The sequence below is a fragment of the Octodon degus genome, unplaced genomic scaffold, assembly GCF_000260255.1.
Source record: "Octodon degus isolate 3935 unplaced genomic scaffold, OctDeg1.0 scaffold00017, whole genome shotgun sequence".
NCBI classification, from domain to species: Eukaryota; Metazoa; Chordata; class Mammalia; order Rodentia; family Octodontidae; genus Octodon; species Octodon degus.
The window spans coordinates 3,337,171-3,347,860 of NW_004524593.1; the positions used below are offsets into that span (position 1 = coordinate 3,337,171).

Below are 10,690 nucleotides of genomic sequence, written 5' to 3' on the forward strand. Positions count from 1 at the left end.
TGGCATGTGGTGCTGGGGGATTGAACCGCGGTCCCTGATGCCTTGCCAAGCTTGTTCTAAGTAGGTGCTTTAGACCACTGAGCCATCTCTCCAGCCCCAGACTGTATTTATTTGGATTGAAGGCACTGTTTTTAAGAGCAAAAAAAGACATCATAAGATGGCCTAAGAACAATATGCATTTAAATTTGAAGAATAAAAGGAAGTAAAGAGGGAAGGAAAAAATGAAGATAGTGGTATTTGCAACAACATAGATGAAGTTGAAGGATATTATGATAAATGAAATAAACCAGAGGAAAAAATACTGTATCATTTCACCTGTATGTGGAATCTAACCAAAAAAAGGTCAACTCATAGAAAGAGGAATAGAGAGAAGGGGAGGAAATAAGACAAGTATTATACAGGATCAGTAAATTCAGAGATACAAATACTCATTTGTCCAACTTATTTTATGACAGTACTTACTACTAATTACAAACTAATACATATGCATAATTTCAAAGATTTGTTTCTTAAACAGTATCCAGTAAAATAAATACACCAGAGAACACTTAATATTTTGTAAATATTACCTTTTTAATTCTCATAACCACCCTATAAAATAGGCAAGACAAGTATCAGTCCCATTTAGAAATAATCAATACAAATCACTATGACATAGATTCAGGAGCAAGAGAGACCTCATATGACTTATGTGATCTCAGGCAAATTGCTGAGCTCTTCCAAGCCTGCTTCCTCATTTGCAAACTTGGAATGATACTACAATGATTCTTACCTCTAACACTCACTAAGATGATTAACTAGATATTATGCATTATATGTAATAATTAACCCATATAAATACTTATTATTATTATTATTATTATTATTATTCAAAGTGGAAAAAAATTGGGCAAGTCACTTTGAATCTCACAGCAGCACTAGATCAAGAATTAAGGTCCTGTGTTCTAAGTACATTATTTTCCACAAAACTATAAAATGTTTTAGCTCTTTACACCTTACTGACTTTCCCCTCCCCACACTGCTCCCATTTTGAGCAACTAATAATAATTTCTAAAAGGTATTATTTTCATCCTTTTTTAAGTAAAATTCTAAAAAATTTGAGAGACTGATAAGGTTGCCTAGGAAAAAAAATCTCAGTGGATTGTAATAAAGTTAGCACACAAACACAATGAAATTTATACTCAAAATGGGAAATAACTAAGAGTTAAACAGGTTTCTCTAATGTATCAGATTATTTCCAAAAATTTTTGTCTGATATTTTCAAGTGAAAGAGGCTAATTTATTTCTTATGATACCAAATGTGGCAGGAAAACCCTGTTTTATCCATCAAAACTATTGACAATGGTGACAAGAAATATAAAACACAGGTCAGAATTTTAAAATCTTGGGCTGGGGATATAGCTCAGTGGCAGAACATCTGCTTGGCAACCATGAAGTCCTGAATTTAAGTCCCATTACCAAAAAAAAAAAAAAAAAAACTTAAAAAACATAGAACTAGTCTCAGTAGAAAAATTAAGATGCATAACTCATGTAAAAAATTTTTGCAGACAGTACTATCAAATAGATACTGCTAAGATTTGAATAATAATGGTAACTAATTCCACTTTCCTATTGACTTTGCCAGGAAGTTGAGGCCAGTATGACAGTACATCTAGAATATGGAGGGTGAAAAGGACAGAGCAGTTGTGGTGAGCCTACAGCAAGCGTGCCACAGAGGGCTGTTTAAATCATTAAAAGTTCTAAAAGGTTAGTCATCAACTAGGATAGAGGAAACACTGAATTCTCATTCAATACAATTGGACAGTGTAACTTGGTAGTATCTCTTTGTACAGAAAGTATGAGATAAAAATCAAGTATTTGTCCAAAAATGACCATTGACAGCAGGGCAAATATGACATGGATTTTTTTTTTTTTTTGTAAGAAGCTGACTTTATTAGAAAAAGGCATTTTGATGCCAAGTGCTGGGAATAGTTGGAAATACACCTGCATGCCATATATGATCCCTCCCTCAGGGATATGGATTTTTTTTAACAAAAGAATATAGTATATGAGAGAAGAAGTTAGGGAAAATATAATGATTAATGAATGAAGTCTGCTGTCAAATACATAGCTGCTAAATAACAGAATTCCCTATTATATTCTAAAAGAACCTCAGAAGCCATATTGTCTGCCTCCCATAGTTCACTTTTCACTAAAGTACAAGTATAATCACCTCAAAGTGCTGTAACAAGATAAATTTACAGAGAAATAAACTAAAGAAACACCTAAAAACCATCATAACAACTACTTACCTTAATATATTTTTTCCAATAGAGGGCCTCTAAATAACAAACACAACATGCTGAAATACAGAACACACTTTCCATGGCTTAACAAAAATTAGTATTCTATGCTTCTTAAAACTGAAAACCAAGGACTGTGGGGTTTTTTCTAAAAATAGTGCTTGTTATTTGCATCCCCTGTAGAAGTCTAATTTGAGGACAGAATTTGGGTGTATATATGGGGTAGGGGAGAAGTTGAGAAATTCTTCTCTAGTTAGTATGTGAATGAATCCTACACTCACCTTTGAAAATGTACTTCCTTCCTGGAAATGGGGCATATAAAAATTCCCTCTGTGTTTGCATTACTTTCGTATTTGTGAATACTTCATATGATAGTCTTCAACAAATCAGCCCACTTGATTTTTTTTTTTTTAATATATTTAGTACATGGTCCACAGGGTCTCACTACACAGATCAGACTCGTAGTGCTCCTTCCTATTTTTCAGCTTCCCAAGCGCTGGGATTACAGATGTGTGCCACAATGCCCAGTCTCATTCGCTGTGTTAGCATGCCTCGGGGACAGGGCTGGTATGGCAGGCTGAGATCAAACCCCCAACCCCTGCATCTGCCTAAGCAGGCGCAGCCCACTTGATTTAACTCATCTGCCAGGTGAACTATTTTTTTCATCACAAATTCCAACAACTAAGGTAGCATGACACTCATATACATACACAATACATATATCTACAGAAATGATTTAGAAGTTTAAATTAAGGGCACCAACACCATACTTTGCACCAAATAAAAAGAAAATTTGAAAGAATTTCAATGGTAATCTCAATTTGTGAAATTTAGTGTACCAAAAATTCTGTAATAGGGGTCAGAGAGATGGCTCAGTAGAATAAGTGCTTGCCTGACAAGCACAAGGGCCTGAATTCAATCCCCAGTTCCAAAAAAAAAAAAAAAAAAAAAAATCTGTGGTCACTTGATTAGTTATTTAATTCAGGTATCTGGGAGCATGCTGTCTGCGAACTCTTACTGTACTATCTACAGTATGTACTACTTGGGGAGCAGTTCATGCAAAACTGCTGAAGCATTCTAAAATGACATGACACCATAGTGAACATATTAGAATCTTAAGTAAATGAAAGAAAAAGAATAGGAGCAACACAATTCTTATTTTAGAACCAAGGCCCATCCCCAAATCTTTGCTTTTAAACAAGCAGTTATTTACTACAGCAACTTCATTACCATGAAATCCAAAATTTTCCATACAATTCTGTGATGACCTATTTGTGTGTGTTGTTGTTGTTGTTGTTGTTGTTGTTGTTGTTGTTACCTATGTAACACTGTAAGGCTTTTTACCCTTCAGAACTACTAGGTCAAACAGAAACAAGGCTTCTTCAAATGAACTGTGCATCATTTTATTTAGAAGCAGTAAGTGTGAAATCAGCAGGCAGAAAAGCTTAAGAACTGCCCCCAGTGCTTCAATATGATTAACAGACACAACTTGGTGGCATTTATCTCCATTTCTAGCCACCTAATTCCTCTGCAGAACAAGGCAAGTTCCACCAGGACTTCAAAACATCCTCAGCCATACAAGCTGTCAAATACATAAATGCTGAAATCCAAGGAAGTTCTTTGAATTAATAATATATTAATCCCTCAAAACTGGATATAATAGGGAGTGGTAAGATAGCTCAATGGACTACAGGCCTGCTTAGGCAAGCTTAGGGAAGCACAGGGACTGTGTGATCCCCCCACCACCACGAGCTGCACCAGCACCGCCCCAAGGTGGGCTGAGCAGGCCAGAGTCAGGGGGCAGAGTGACACACCCCTGTAATACCAGCACTGGGGAGGCTGAAAGCAAGAAAATCACCATGAGTTTGAGCTGCATAGTGAGACCCTGTAACAACCAAATACATTAAAAAAAAAAACTGGATGTAATATTAAATACCCTGTATTGCTACCCAAAATTCTAAAGCCAGTCAGCTCAAAATTGCTTCCTGTTCTGCTATAGCCAATTTAATTTTCTTTAGTGGACAAAACAGAAGATTACTAGTATCTCCTTACAAAGAAAATATTTTCCCTTCCCAGAAGTTTTAGGACTAAACTCAAGGTATATCTCTAACATTAACAGTCTTTCAAAAAAAAAACAGTCTTTCCGCTCACTACTCCTAGGATACGTAAGTGCTCTCTAAGTCACTTTTTTTTTCCTTTTTTGTGGGGGAGGGATTGAAATAGTCTCTCTATGTAATTTAGGCTCACCTTAAACTTATGGCAGTTTTCCTACCTATCTCCTTAATGGTGGGCTTATAGATATGTGCGACCACCAGCAGCTGTAGGTCCCATTTTAGTCAGGAGCACAGCACAGAAAATTTGTGTAGTATTTCTTAATTTAAGAAGTACTAGATGACTCCAGATCCAAAAATGAAAAGACAAGCTAAAAAGTGAAAGGGAAAACTGGCATTCTGGGGGTGCTGACTCCTATCCAGCTCTTTCACTATTTTTTTTTTCCTGTCCATCACTATGCCAGTGAGCTTAGAGCTTTCAATGATACAAAAATCCCACTGTGTCACACATACCATAGGTTTGCCACCAGTGCCCTATGCCTTTAACCAAGTTTCTTAGTCCAGAAAAGGCTTTCTCTCCATACTAGTCGTCCTATTTCCGAATGTCCAAATCCTACCCATTCTTCAAAGTATAATTAAAATGTCATCTATTTCCTTATCTTTATAGCCAAAAGAAAACTCCTCTCCAAACTCAGTTGGTACCTTATCTTTATCTCTTCATCACCCCTTACTTTCTGCCTTATATTATCTTTGCTTCCATATTTAATCCTACATGTAAGAATAAGAACCTTGGGGCCAAGGTCCATGCCATTCATTATCCATCTCAACTGATTAACATGTTTTGCATAGACTAAGTTTGTAATAATTTTAAAGACCAAGTCCCCTTCTTTATCACAAAGGGGTAATGCTGCAATTAAACATGAATATTGCAGTTTTAGTTTAGAAAAACAACTGTTATCTGATGCTCCGTTGCTGGGATGATTTGGCTTATGTGTTAACAGAGGGGGTCTGTGTGCCCACTGCAGCATGCATGCCACAGGTTCACCACCATTGATCTAACTGCTCCAACTGACTTAAATGAATGGCTTCAGAAAGGACAGAAGGGGGCTGGTGAGATGGCTCAGTGGTCTAAAGCACCTACTTAGAACAAGCTTAGCACAGGGACCAAGGTTCAATCCCCCAGCACCACATGCCAGCCTGCCCCGCCCCCCAGGTGGGCTGAGCTGGCCACACACACACACACACACACACACTAAATAAAATAAACTTAAAAAAAAAAAAAAAAAAAAAGAAAGGACAGAAGGTCACTAAAGCCAACTTCAGGAGTCCAGAGCCCTGGCTTTGCTAATAACTAGCTACATGACCTTAGACTTCAGGTTTTTTGTATTATTCATTTGCAAAGTTAGGAGGATGGGCTAAACCAGTTCTTTTTTCTTTTTTTTTTTTTTTAACTACACAATTACTCATTAGTTGACAGTTAAATTAATTTTGAGGTTAAAACCTACATTTTTTGAAAATGAAATGAATATAATAAATTTAAATGTTCTATAGTTAGTGATGTGCTATAAATGTTGGACTTTGGCAGGGGAAGATAGTGCAGAGAAGAGAAGGGAGGGGAGAGAAAGAGACAGGAGGGAAGGGGAGGGGAGGGGAGCCAGGGAGATGGCTCAGTGGAATAAGCGTTTCCCTGGCAAGCACAAGGGCCTAAGTTCAATCCCCTGTTCCACCAAAAAAAAAAAAAAGAAAAGAAAAGAGGGAGGTAGGGAGGTAGGGAGGTAGGATATATGGATAGACAGAAAGAAAGTTTGATAATTTGCTATGTTATGGTTGAGGTGGCAGAATTACACCATTTGCTGACCTCCCTGGTATAAATACTCCCCCCACCATGGCCAATTTCAAGCTACAACATGGTATCACTGACATGAGACTAGGTGGGAAGAGATATGCGCAACTGTTCTTACAAGCAGTATGAGCCAACTCAGCAAGGCCCTTCATGAAAAGATAAAAAAGCATTCATTTCACCAAAGTTTTCTTTCACTTTTGCATTTGTGCACAAATGCATGTTGAAACAAGAAAGAAAATACATTTCTCATGGTGGGTCAGAGTCAAAGCAGTTGAATAAGTGTTCACCTAAAAAAATTCCTAGTCTCCTACATGAGTACTATACAATTCAATAAATCTTGTTCTAGATTACAAAGCTAGTCTCTTTAAAATTCATATTCCCCTTCTAAAATTAGAGTAGCAGATGTCTATCAATATCATCTGAAAGCAAATAAATTACATGGAGTAGGAACTGGTTTAGGAATCATCAGCCAAAGTCAAGGTTCACAGCCTTTGTTCAATTTAAAATTGAACATGAAAGACACATGAAAGACACAGCACACTTCTACTAATAACAAGGACTCACTAAGCAATGGGTTGGGGAAACAGAAAAAAAAATTATGGTATAAAAGAAAAAATACAAGTAATTCTTATATTTGTGCCCACACCCCCACCCAACTGAGAAGTCTAGCACAGAGAAAACTAGTGTAATAAAAATAAAAAAGTAAATTTTTCATACCCAATGTCTCCCAGTCAAATTCTTCAGTACAACCTTGCATTCCTCACTGGGATCTTTATTACTAAGAATCCCCTTCTAGAATTAAGATTTTGCCATGGACAAGAGACACATAGTACTTGTTGCATAGGCAAGAAGAAAAACAGCTCAGCAACCAGTTTTTAGAGCTGATATTCTGGGAATACTAGGCTTTTGTTGGGGGGAAAAAAAATTTCTAACTTCTTATTTAAGCTTCCTAAACTGGGTAAGAAAGGGAGAGGTTTCTTGAATATATTTTTGGCTGTACTCTTGTCTATCACAACAACACAGCCTGTGACCAAATTCTTCATGAGTACTTATAAAAAAAAATTCTGCTATTTTTAAGACTTTAGAAAATAAAACAGCTTTTTAAAAAAAGAAAACAGCTAGAATTTCAAGTACACTAATAATCCTAGTCTATAGCTAAGTCAAAGAATACATGAATGAGTATTCATGTATGCCTAAAAGTTTCCCAGGAAAACCCCCAAAATTACACCATAAAACAAAATAACAAAAAAGAATCAGTATGAGCTAAACCCAAACAATGGTGGCATCTTGTCTGTTGAGTAACAGCAATATGAAAATAAATGAAGTATAAAATAGAGAATGTTGAGATACAAATTCTGCCTAATTCCATTAACTCTTATTAGGGTCCACTGATGTCTACATACTTATTTTATACCCTATCCCAATACGATCTATAAATTAAAAATTATTTCTCATTCTGACAAGATGAGAATCAAGACAAGTACTATCTTTTTCCATAATCTCAACATTAAGTCTCTTTCTAAAAATTGAGTATGTTGGGCCAGCGAGATAGTGGACTAAGCATCTGCTTAGGTAAGCACAGGGACTGGGGTTTGATTCCCAGCACCACATCTTGCTCAGGCCCCGTGGGAATGCTGAGCCAGCAACAGAGACCAGGAGTGGTGGTGCACACCTGTAATCCTAGCGCTGGGAAGGCTGAAAACAGGAAGATCGCTACGAATTGAGCTGCATAGTAAAACCCTGTACCAAATACATTAAAAGGGGGACGGGGGGTAGTGGAGTGACCAGGGAGATAGTTCAGTAGAATAAGCGCCTGCCTGGCAAGCACTGGGTCCTGAGTTCAATCCCCCGTACTGGAAAAAAAAAAGACTATTCCCATAAGAAATCCCTAAGACAAGTTATAAGCATGTAGCATGTTATTGCTTGTGTTTAGATGCCCCCTGCAAGCCTCATTTGAGTCATACATGGGGCTCTGTCAGAGGTGGCTGAATGTACAGTGTGTAACACTGAACTGATTCATGGTGCTATCAAGGGCACTAGGATTACAGGTGCGAGTGCTACCCACCCTAAGTAGCCTGAATAGGATATAAGTGATAGAAAAAGCTGCGGTTTTCCCTTGCTGCTTTGTTACCTGCTGCCCACCACAAGCTGTTTGCCCTCTCTGGTGCCTGTCTGCCACTCCACCTTGCCTTGGAGCCAGCAGATTATAGACCAAAACCTCCACAAATTGTGATAAAACATTTTTTCCCTTTCACTTTGGATGTTGGGTATTCTATCTCAGCAAGGAGAGACACAGTAACTAAAACAAATAAAGATATAGCATTTTATTAAAACTTGTGAGACATAAGGAAAAAAGCTGTGTCTCAGAATCCTGTATGCTATAGTACTGATTTCAATCCCCAACACCCTTCATTCAGTAATGATCAGCCCCCTACTATTTGAAGATGAAGGTAAGATGGAAAGCGGGCCCAGTCCTATACCCCCAATGCTGTGTAAGAAATGTTTCCTACTTAGCTACTACTCTCAGTATCTATAAACCTGGCTATCTCTACATAATATTTTTACTTGCTAAAATGCAATTATTTCTTTTGACTCCAAGAAAGTGATTTAAAAAAATACTTTTGTTTTTTGTGTTGGGGTTTTTAGTTTCCATATTAGGGTACTGGCTATAAAATCCAGCGTCTCATATATGCAAGGCAAGCATTTTACCACTGAGCTGTAACCCCAGCCTTAGAACTCTCAGCTTTGATGTCACACCATCTGAAAGTTCAAATACACACACAGTAAATAAGCAATTTCAAGTTTGGGTTAAGGCAAAGAAAAAAAGTACAAGTTTTTACTAGTTATATATTCAGAAGTGGTGAACTGGTAAACATGAAAACTTCTGGCTCACATAAAATTATATCATTCAAAGAAGAAAAAAACCACACCATAACTTCTAGAATGAAAACAAAATGATATGGATTATGAAACAATGAAAGAAAAGTTCTCAAAACTTCACAACTATGCCATACTTCTTATGAAGTAATGCAGACCAAATATAATGAAATCTCATACATTTACAGTCACACCTTTCTAGGTTGGTTTAAATGTTACCATTTGCCCTAATATTATTGGAATCTACTATCTTGCTTCCAACTTTCTAGAATACAATGTAAGTTATGTAATATGATCACAAATAAGCCCTGCACTCATCTATTTCTTCTCAGATGACTTTACAATATTAGAATACATCCTCAACTGACTATAGATACCAATCGAACTCAAAGTCTTAGCTAATTTCCTAAGGAGGTGATCAGTCAGTACAATCTGATGATGATATAAATACTAAGCTCATCTAGTCTTCTTTGCAATCTCGACTGTTTCATAAGGGAAGCTCTATGGATATAATGAATCACAAGTCAATTTTCCAGTGCTAGCAGCTTGTAGACCAGTATTTTCCACAGGCAAAATTCACTTCCAATTTGACCATTAACTTCGTGTCCACATCTTCTGACATCATAACTACACAAGTGCAGCAGAAGAGCAGCAGTCTACAGAAGTGCAGCGGACACCAAATGTAAACAAACCTATGAAAAAGATTTTCATAATACTGCTTTCTAAATCGTTTCACACAACTACTTATCTCCAAACACACACAAGGAAATTTAAACGTAGTAAAAATCCATATACCTTCCATCGCCAAAAATGCTAGCCTTGAAATGTATCCAAACAGCACTGAAATTTGTCAACCAAGCATAAGTTTTCCTTACCATCAATGTAATGAGGTTGACATTTCAGTTCATTTCCATGAAACCATCAATTCTGAAAGTGCCCACTTAAAATTAATGTATTTGGTACAGGGTCTCGCTACGCAGCTGGGATTCTGTAGTGATCCTCCCGTTTTTAGCACATTTTTCTAAGATAACTCCGCCAGATCCAAGAAGAATACACCAGCACCTGGACACATTCCCTTGGGATCAGAAATGAAGCCTGTCCGTTCAGTCCCCTGGTTCCCGGTCACCTCCCACTGGCCTGTGGCCCTTTTCCACATGCTGACGCACTGCCCATCCCAGCACCACTGGCGACCGGTGCAAAGTACCAGCACAGTCTCAGAAACTTTGACTCACTTACCAGGGCACTAAACACCCGCAATCTAGGCGGGGAACGGGGAGTTCGTCTGGTTCAGGCGGTCAACTTTAAAGAGCGGTCATTCCTTACAGGTAGAAATCTGCCCAGGGCGAAGCCCGGCTACAAAACCACAAGCATCTACAAGAGCAGCAGCCGGGCAGTGCTCGCCAGAGGAAAGGGAAGAGCAAGTGAAAGACACAGCTGCGAACAGAAGCCTGCGTGCGGAGAAGAAAACACCCTAACCACACGCCCCCCGGACGCGGGGCCGACGGGACTGCGAGCCGGGCAGCAGCCACCGCGCTGCAGCCGGCCGCGGAGGAGGCGGCAGTGTCAGGAGGGCGCCGCGGGAGACGCCGCCGCCAAAGCCTCCTCCCGCCCCAGGTGAGCGAGCGGCGCCCACCCCG

At 38.4% G+C, this 10,690-nt stretch overlaps 1 protein-coding gene across 8 annotated transcripts in view; it reads right to left on the bottom strand.

Moving 5' to 3' along the window:
- Rabgap1l (RAB GTPase activating protein 1 like) overlaps positions 1-10,690 on the bottom strand; it is a 711,712-nt gene that overhangs the window by 700,605 nt on the left and 417 nt on the right. Inside the window, exon 1 of one of the 8 annotated variants that reach the window (XM_023710326.1) lies at positions 9,929-10,007. The exons of 6 other annotated variants lie outside the window; for them this stretch is intronic. The gene's annotated coding sequence lies outside the window, so the exon portion shown is untranslated. Of the gene's footprint in view, positions 1-9,928; positions 10,008-10,690 lie in introns of those variants that run through there. One more of the 8 variants, XM_023710323.1, reaches the window with a different exon arrangement.